This window comes from Protopterus annectens, chromosome 11.part0 (genome assembly GCF_019279795.1).
Source record: "Protopterus annectens isolate FY-2018-M chromosome 11.part0, PAN1.0, whole genome shotgun sequence".
In the NCBI taxonomy this organism is placed as follows: domain Eukaryota; kingdom Metazoa; phylum Chordata; order Ceratodontiformes; family Protopteridae; genus Protopterus; species Protopterus annectens.
Genome location: NC_056745.1, coordinates 1220131862 through 1220141046, shown reverse-complemented (window position 1 = coordinate 1220141046; position 9185 = coordinate 1220131862).

The window sequence follows — 9185 nt, the reverse complement described above, 5'->3', positions numbered from 1 at the left end:
AAATGTGATATTCTTCCTTCCAGATCTTCATTAGTCACAGAATTAAACAAATTAAGCAATAGATTTGAAATCTTAGCAGATGGTCAGCTCATCCTATATAAAATAAACCAGGTATGAGACATGCCACCTACACTTTTGCATTTCAAAAAAGAGTCAGAATGTCTGAAAAAAACAGATTCTCATGTGCAAGAGCCATTTTATTACACTAAAAGCTACACCAGGCAGGAAACTGCTATGTCACTATAAGCACTATCAACTGAAGTTAAATGTTGTTTTGTGGTTAATAAAATGTTAAGTATGTCTATCTTTCCTGAAGAATGTAGAGGAAAAAGGTTCCTGACACCTTCTGTTTTTTTTTTTTTTTTTAAGCAGTGTGCCACACTTTTCTTTCCACATGCAACCCCACCCCCAGGTTTCTGGAGGGCACTTTAGCCGGTATAATTTATTGTCCTGATACACTGAGATATGCTGTTGTCTTGTTATGATTACACCAGTACAACCATTTTCGATTTACTGCTCTCACTCGTGAATGTCTGTATATCATCTGGTATAGTACCTGAGTTATATGTTATTCACATATGTTACTTGACATACACTTTTCTTGCCATTATAGTATTGCTGACAGTTCTTTCAATTATAATCTTATTCTCATGAGTATCAAAACTCTGTTCTGGTATCATTTATGTTTATGTTCCACCAACAATCTAAACTTATAAACATTCCATATTTCCCCTTCATTGTTATACCTTCTGAAAAAAAGTAATGCACCTCAACGCCATGACATTTCACATTTAATGTGTTCCTATGCATTTACAAGCAGATGGATGCATATACATTGAAAAATGTTAAAATGTGTTTTGTTAACATTTTGACTATTATATTTCAAATGAGTGCTCAGTTGTTTAAAATCCTTTGTGAAAACTTATATGAATACCTCTAACAGAATAACTTCAATTTCAACTTTATTTAGTTGCCCGCCTCCATGCACTGCACAAATGAAACAGATTAAGGACAAAATTACAGTAAGCAACAGAAGTGATATAACAAATACAATATGTTTATAAACTGCATAATACAGCACTACTGTTATCTTTCACAGCCATACATATCTTACAGTAATGAAACATGAAAATATGTAGGCTTTAACTATGGCTTACCTTTTTTATGTGCCTTTGCTGGCCTACAGAAGTCTTGTTAGTTTCTGAATTCTAGGATACATGAACACCTCTATCAAGTTTATGAAACTGGCTGACAAACAGAGGTGTATACCTCCTCCACTACTTATGTAAACACATATAGACAGTTTGACCAAGTTTGATTAAGATAATAAGTGAGAGAGCAAGGACAGCCTTGTGCAAACAAAAAGAAACAACTGAAAGGCAAGGAAGACATTGTTGAGGAATGCAAGACTATTTGCACTGTTTTTCTGATAAACCAACTGATAAACAAAATATGGCATTTCATGATGAGCAGACTCATGAGAAGAGCCAGACAATATATTTAGTATCTGGGTGGGAGAAGTGGAATTTATTATATCCTCTTTGCATTACAAACAGCTGTAGTTTGATGATCTGAGGTGCGGTCATCGTGTCTTAGTCATCAGGTAAATAATAGGAACTTCTACTTGCAAGCATCTCAATTATAAAGATGCATTGCATGCTAATTGCTCATATAACTCATGCACTCAGCTCTCAAGAAGTGCATGCTTAGTAGCTAACAATCCCAGCCCTATGGAAAATCAGTTAAAGTTAATAATGATCAGTTCATTACTTGCTAATACAAATGCTGTCTCTTGCTTAACTCTTTCAGTTACTCACTGACATAGTTTCACAAATATTCTAGTCCTTAAGCATCTTCTTTTTCAAGATTCTATATTTTTTCTTGTCAAATTATAGAACCCATATTTGTGATAATGATAGTCATTAATGTACCAGGTGGTGTGAATATTGGCTCTAGATGATTATTACTGTTAAAGTCACACCCAGACACCATGTACAAAAATGAGAAAAAAGGGTTGAGGATGGAAGGGGGTATGGATGGATGGTCTGATGTACTATACATCATGTGGTGAACAAGACAGTTTCATTACTGTAGATGATGCTGGAACACAGAATTATCCTACTTTTAGTATTATTAATTTTAAAGAGGGTAACATATACTGTGGCATAAGAAGTGGTGCATATTAAATGCTGCCATGGATAATTTTCATTTGCTCTCTCTTTGTCTCACTCTTTTTATTTTACTACAGAGGTGTTAGTTTCCAGATTACTAATGCATTCAAGTGAAGAATAGAACAGAATATTTTAGGCAGATCCAAGAAAATGCTTGCACCTGGTAAATGATCACAGAGTGACTGACTTACTCAAAGTAATGTACCAAGTCTGTGAAACATAATCATTTTTCTCTATGACTTCATGATGAGGAAATTCAGATGATAATTTTCAGAAGGTGCTTATCATTTTAAAACACCTTACAAATAATACAGGTTAATATTTATGTCCCTGTAGATGTTTAGGCTTCAGGGGGCGGCCATGGTGGTGCAGTGGTTAGCATTGCCACCTCACAGCAAGAGGTTCTCCAGTTCGATCCTCGGCTGGGATGCCTTCTGTGCGGAGTCTGCATGTCCTCCCTGTGGTTGCATGGGTTTCCTCCGGGTGCTCCGGTTTCCTCCCACATCCCAAAGACATGCTGCAGGTGGATTGGACACTCTAAATTGGCCCTAGGTGTGAGTGTGTGCATGTGTGTGCATTCCATGGAAGGTTGGGTGCCGGGCTGGCAACTCGATACTGTAAAACTCCACTGTCAATCATGAGCGGACAAGGTGATCCACTGTGGCGACCCCTAACCAGGATAAAGCCGAAAGAAGAAGAAGATGTTTAAGCTTCAGGGATATAACCACCCTGATAAAATGAAAAAGAGAAAAAGATATTATCCAGAGTGTCTAGTTTTCTGGTAAAATGAAAAAGAAAACAAAATATTATCCAGAGTGTCTAGTTTACTTGCATCTGTTGGCTGATAAACTGACTTTTATGGCAGAACTCTTTCGGGGGCTGTCTCCCTCTTAGATTAAATAGATGTGAATGGTTATGGAAAATATTGGCTAGTGTATGGCTTTCTAACATCTTTTATAGATTGGGTACAAAAGTAGTATATAATGATAGCAGTGGGATGCAAATAAACTGGATGTTGGTAAAGAAGATAAATTGCTACCTACTGAGCGGGTGTTGCTCGGCCTTTACTGGCTATGATATTACCCATATTTGTGACTGCAGTAGATTGAATGGTTGTACACTTGTCATAAGGCATTAGTTTAGCTGCAAAATGTCTGAAGGTGATGAGGCATTTTTTACATTCTTTGAGGAATGCTTTCCATTGTTTGAGGTTATTTAATTACAAAGAGCTTACATAGTACTGAACTGTAATATAGGGCATTTACTTTGATGACTTATGCTTGAAAGTTCTAGAACTCAATCTGGAATTGATGAAACGATTCATAAGTGGGCTGAATATATAGGAATGGGAGAAGTTGCCATGTAACTGCCTCCTCCTTTTACCTTTTGCACTGTTTTCTATAGTGTTTATTATGGCAAATACATTCCTTTACATAATTTGTACAATTTGCTTTTATATGTAAAATATACATCGGAATGTTTTGCAGTTTAAAGTACTTAATACTTTTTAAATTGCATTCAATCAGCTTTGAGATCTTCTATAACTTAACCATGACCATACTCATGATGTGTGTGCTTTTATTTTTTTACACTGATGTAACTAGGCCATGATTGAAGAAAGACCCTATTAGTGTAGTTAATTACCTTCTAAAATAAAAAAGGATTAAATGCTAAATGCAAATTTCTTTCTTTCTTTCTATATTATTATTATTTATTTTTCTGTCGGGCTACGTTGTTAAGTACCAATAAAGTAAATAACTGGACCAGGGAACTGCTTGTTGGGAGAACTAGAGCACTAAGAATAAAAGCAGCATCAGGAAAGTAGGACAACAAAACATTTTAATGTTTACTGTACTTAGCTTATGTTGTTTAATATTTTCAGATGCATTGCTTAGGATATTGTACTCCACAGGGCTATTAAATGTGGGGTGCATCAATTGTCTTTTCATAATATTTTAGGATTTTGAACCAAACCTGGTTTATTTGTGTACTTTTGGGATTAATACTAATAAGTGATTAAGGTATTCCATTAGCAGTGATTTGTTTAGTTCATTCATTTGGATTTTAGGGTGGAGTAGTAAGGAATATGGTTTGATGGGTGTTGACTTTAATTATCTCCATGCTTCTGACTGAAAGAAGTTGAAATGATTGCTGCCATAGTGTTGTTTGGATTCAGATACAGATGATCTGGTAAGATAACTGCACATATACAAAAAAGAAAATCCAGTGAAAGAAATATTGATTATTTTCCCATGTTTCACAAAATATCTTCAAGCATTATATGGACCATAGGAGTACGTACCCCCCCGAATGTTAAGCGCATTACATTAGATGGCCGTGGTCTTTTGTAGTTGTATGAAATAAGTAATATCTAATGTTTTTATTATTTTTGTAATTCACCCACATGATGAGCTATAACCCCTTTTAGTATAACATCATTTGTTAATATTTTCTAACCACTAGCCTTTTTTAAACAACTCCACACTCTAATCAAACATGAACCCATTAAACCCAATAACAAAAAAAAAAAACATTCACCATCCTTGTTTTTTTTTTCTTCTTTTTTTTCAAGGACTGTTGCATCCTTAGAGTTTGCTTTAAAAACTTCTTTCTTAGCCATATAAGCTGCCTCAGAATCTGAACATTTTGAAAGATCAGGATCATAGCCATTCATTCTAACCCTTAAAACGATATTTCTGGCTTCATGTAGAAAGTGTGTTCTATTACTATGCAGCCGTTTTACTCTTACTAGTTCTCCTTCTGGCAAAAGCCTGAAAACGTGCGAAGGAAAGCAACTAGAAACAAAGGGAGGGATTAAACGTGCAGTAGTAGCTTGTTAAAAAGACTTTAGGATCCTTCATATCTGCAAGAGTAATATCCAAACAGTTACTCACCATTTTGCTTTCATTTTTCAAATAACTGTCATAGCTGGACACTTTAGGGTGACTTGGAGGATGGTCGAAAAGTGTATGCATTTTTGGGTTACAGTAAACGTAAGGTGTCTTGTTGCTTAGCTGTTTCTAAAGCAGCATGGCTTTAATCTAATCAAAACACCGTAGAATAACTCCTCTGTGTATATGTATTGCATATTTATATTCATGCATATCTAAAATTTCATGCGCATAACTATCTTGTAAGCGAACTAACATATTTGCTCATACTAACCATGATTCAGATATTACACTCTGTCACTTATCATTAATTCTGATTAATAGGGTTGGGTGAGAATGAAGAATTTTTAAGTACCAATGTCTATTCTTCTTTACACTTATTAAAACCTAAGATGAAGATCAATATTCACCTTGCGACATTAATATATTACAAAATTAATTTATTTTACTGTTTTAAAGGGAGGTTAGTCAATTCAAGGTAACACCATGTTTCATCATTTGAGTAATAAGAATAAAATGTAACATCTCTACTCAAATCTAAACAGGAACTATCCCCTCTGTTATTTCCAATAAATTTAGAAAAGAGGCGTAATTTGTGTAACAAATAAAAAATCTCAGTTTTCATTCAATGTTCTCTTGAGGTATTCACATACACATATTTCAAGCCCTGTTGTAAACACTATTGTTCTCATTTGTCAGTTTCACACCTGACAACTTATCAGTGCAATTACCTTTCTCAAGTCCGGTGTCACTATCAAAATTTCAGAAGGCAGATTATTAGCAATAGTAAATAAAAATTAAAAAAATGTGCCTTAAAACCTTTATTTTTTGTTTGCTGTTTGCTATTTACTTGTCTTTTGTGATACAATAATTGTAAACCTGCTTCTTTTCTCTCCTTACAAAATAGTAGTTAATGGATTAACAAAATGTACTTAATACCATCTGAATTTCTTTGTTTGCTGTTGCTCTTGACTATCAGTGGCATTATAATGATTGTAACCTCTTCTGTCCTTGCTAACAATAATTAATGAATTAACAAAATGTACCTTAATGCATTCTGCATTTGTTTCTTTTCCATTACTGCTGACCATCAGTGGGGTTACAATAATTGTAGAACCTCTTCTGTTCTGGTGGTGATGGGTGAGGATGCAAATTTTGTCTAAAAGCAGCATTATCTCCATTCTCGCATTTCTCTGTTATTTCACTATAGTGGACACACAGACAAATTAGCAGCAGACATAACTAAAGAAATGAAGTGTTAAGATCTTGTGAGCCATTTGTTTGTTGATTTTAGCACTGTTCTCCCTAGTCTCATGAGACTTCAATTGCATAACCTTTCTTAATGCACTGTAATTTGTATTATTTCTGCATTTGCAGTTCTTTCTATAAATTATTGGTTTGTCATTGACTCCATAAATGATTGTATCCATGCAAGTCACTCCTAGGGTTTGCTTTAACTGACCGTAGACTTTTTCATTGTCTTCAATTTCTTCATTTTTTTTCTGTAATTTGTTTCATTTTCACAGGCATATTCTGGTGATTTCAGCCATTAATGAAGTAACTAAAGCATTACAGAGCTAATTTCGTTCAACACAGACCACTTCAAACAGAAAGGTTCACATTTCTTCCAGGCTGTACACCACCCAGTAAATATTATTCTATAGTCTCTGAGTGCCATCCTCCTTAGATTGCAAGCAACTTGGAATGTCCATCAGAACGTTGCCACTCCTGTTTTATCTGCCTGGAAATTCTGAACTCAAAGACATGGCCTAGTCCAAATACAATGTAAAACGAGAAGATCCAGAATTAAATGCATAACATATGAGAAGCAATTGCCTTTAAAATGTCACAAAATAGAAAAAGGCTCACAATAGATAAAGTATTAACTAAACAATTCAAACAATTAAAAAACAGCCAGTTGATATCACCAAATAATTCAATCACACTTTCCCACAGACATTTCCAGTTTAACTCCTTAGGTACAAAAGAGTCCAAATTTAAAACAAATGAAGTCTCTCCTTATATAAAGTTGGTGTTTAATCCTATAATCTTCCCATCTAGAATCAAAAACATATTCCAAAATATTTGCTTGCAGCACTTTAGAATTTCCTTAGTAATATCACAAACATGTTTAGCTATGGGTTTTCAAGCTTCATATTTCTGATATCAGCAAGATGTTCCAGGAGCCTGAATATGAATTTTCCACAAGCTTATCTGCTATATAGCAGCAGACAGGGACACCTAAGAGGATCGTTCACTTTTACCAGTATAACATCTTAATATCTAAGAAACATCCAAAATTATGTCCCATTTTGGCTTAGATTCAGATAAAGAGGCCAAGTTTTGCAGAGCTAATCATGCAAGTTTTGTTTTGAATTTTATGCAAAAAAATATTAGGTATAAGTATGTTGTGAAGCCTAGTGTACAGGAGGCAAAGGACCAATCACTAGAAATATGGAAAAACAGTTACGGAGCTTGGTTAGAGAACCATAAATATTTTGGGATCAAGAAGACCCCACGAATGCTATCGCATGTGGCCTTGATCTGTGGTTTCTTGGAAATTGCTTGCTTGTGCTTGGTCAAATAAATTAAGAAATGCCATGTTGGTCTTCTCTCAGAAAGCACAAAGACACCAGAACTCATGTTCATAGGTTCATAGGTAGGTACTAGGCTATCTGCCCAAAGGCATTTATAAGCCTAGCCAGAATGTGTTGACTTTCACTGACCCCTTAGATTAGTTCCCTGTGCCTCTGTCCAGCAGAGCCACTGAAGTGATGTGTTGTAATACCTTTTATTGGACCAACATAGGTTTTACAATTACTCTTTCTGAGAGAAAATAGTAATTGTTTAAGACTGAGGTGTACTTTTCTAGGGAGTTTATACTTTGTTTCCACTTTTTTTAATACTATGCAAAGGTGTAGTTGAAATACATACATTTATGTCTTTACCATTGAAACAGTTGATATTGGCAAACAAGTATGATTGCACTGAGAAACAGCTTTGGCTCATGCAAAACTAATTATAATAATTTAAAAAAGCAAATTAATTAAAACATCATCTTTTGTAAGGTTTCCCCCCATACCCGCTGTTAATTTTGTATCCCAATTCCTAGATCATACAAAAACGGGGTAAGGGCATGTTGCCCAACCCTAGGAATTGTCAAGCTCAGGCAATTTTCGACCAGCTACTTAGTCAAACATAGATGGTCGACTAAACAGCAGCTGACCAAAGACACATTTGACCATAAGGACAGAACTTTACACACGCACACACACACACACACACACACACACACACACACGTATATATATATATATATATATATATATATATATATATATATATATATATATATATATATATGGATCTACTTCATATGTTCGACACCGAATTTCATAAGGCCGAGACCATGTGATCGACATTTGAAATGTTGAACACATCAAATAGAAAAGTAAAAAACCAAAACCACTTAACCTAAACACTGCTAGCAGGGGGGCAAGCCCCCCCTGGAGCCCCCCACACCCCCCAATAACTCAAATATACCAACTCCGAGATTACACTACAGTGCAAGAATGGAAATCTTTATATATATATATATATATATATATATATATATATATATATATATATGGGTCTACTTTGGTTGACCGAAACGCCAGTTCGCAGACACGCAAAACACCGAGACCAAACAACTGAAAACACACAATACCGACAACTCACAAAACCGAACACCATTACACCGACACACAAAACATAAACTACACATTACACACAATTACATATCCACTAACCTTAACCCAAACCCTAACCCTAAGGTCCGACTGTAAAGCACACTTACCCTACCCGCACCCTAACCCTAACTCACTTAACCCACCCCTAAACTTAAAGTCCATCACTATCACACACTTATCCTACCTGCACCCTAACCCTAACTCACTTAACCCACCCTAAAACATAAAGCCCATCACTATCGCACACTCACCCTATCCGCACCCTAACCCTAACTCACTTAACCCACCCCTAAACTACAGTCCGTCACTATCACACACTTACCTTACCCGAACCCTAAGTCCGACACTACCGCACACTCACTTTTCCCACACCCTAACCCTAAATCCCTCAC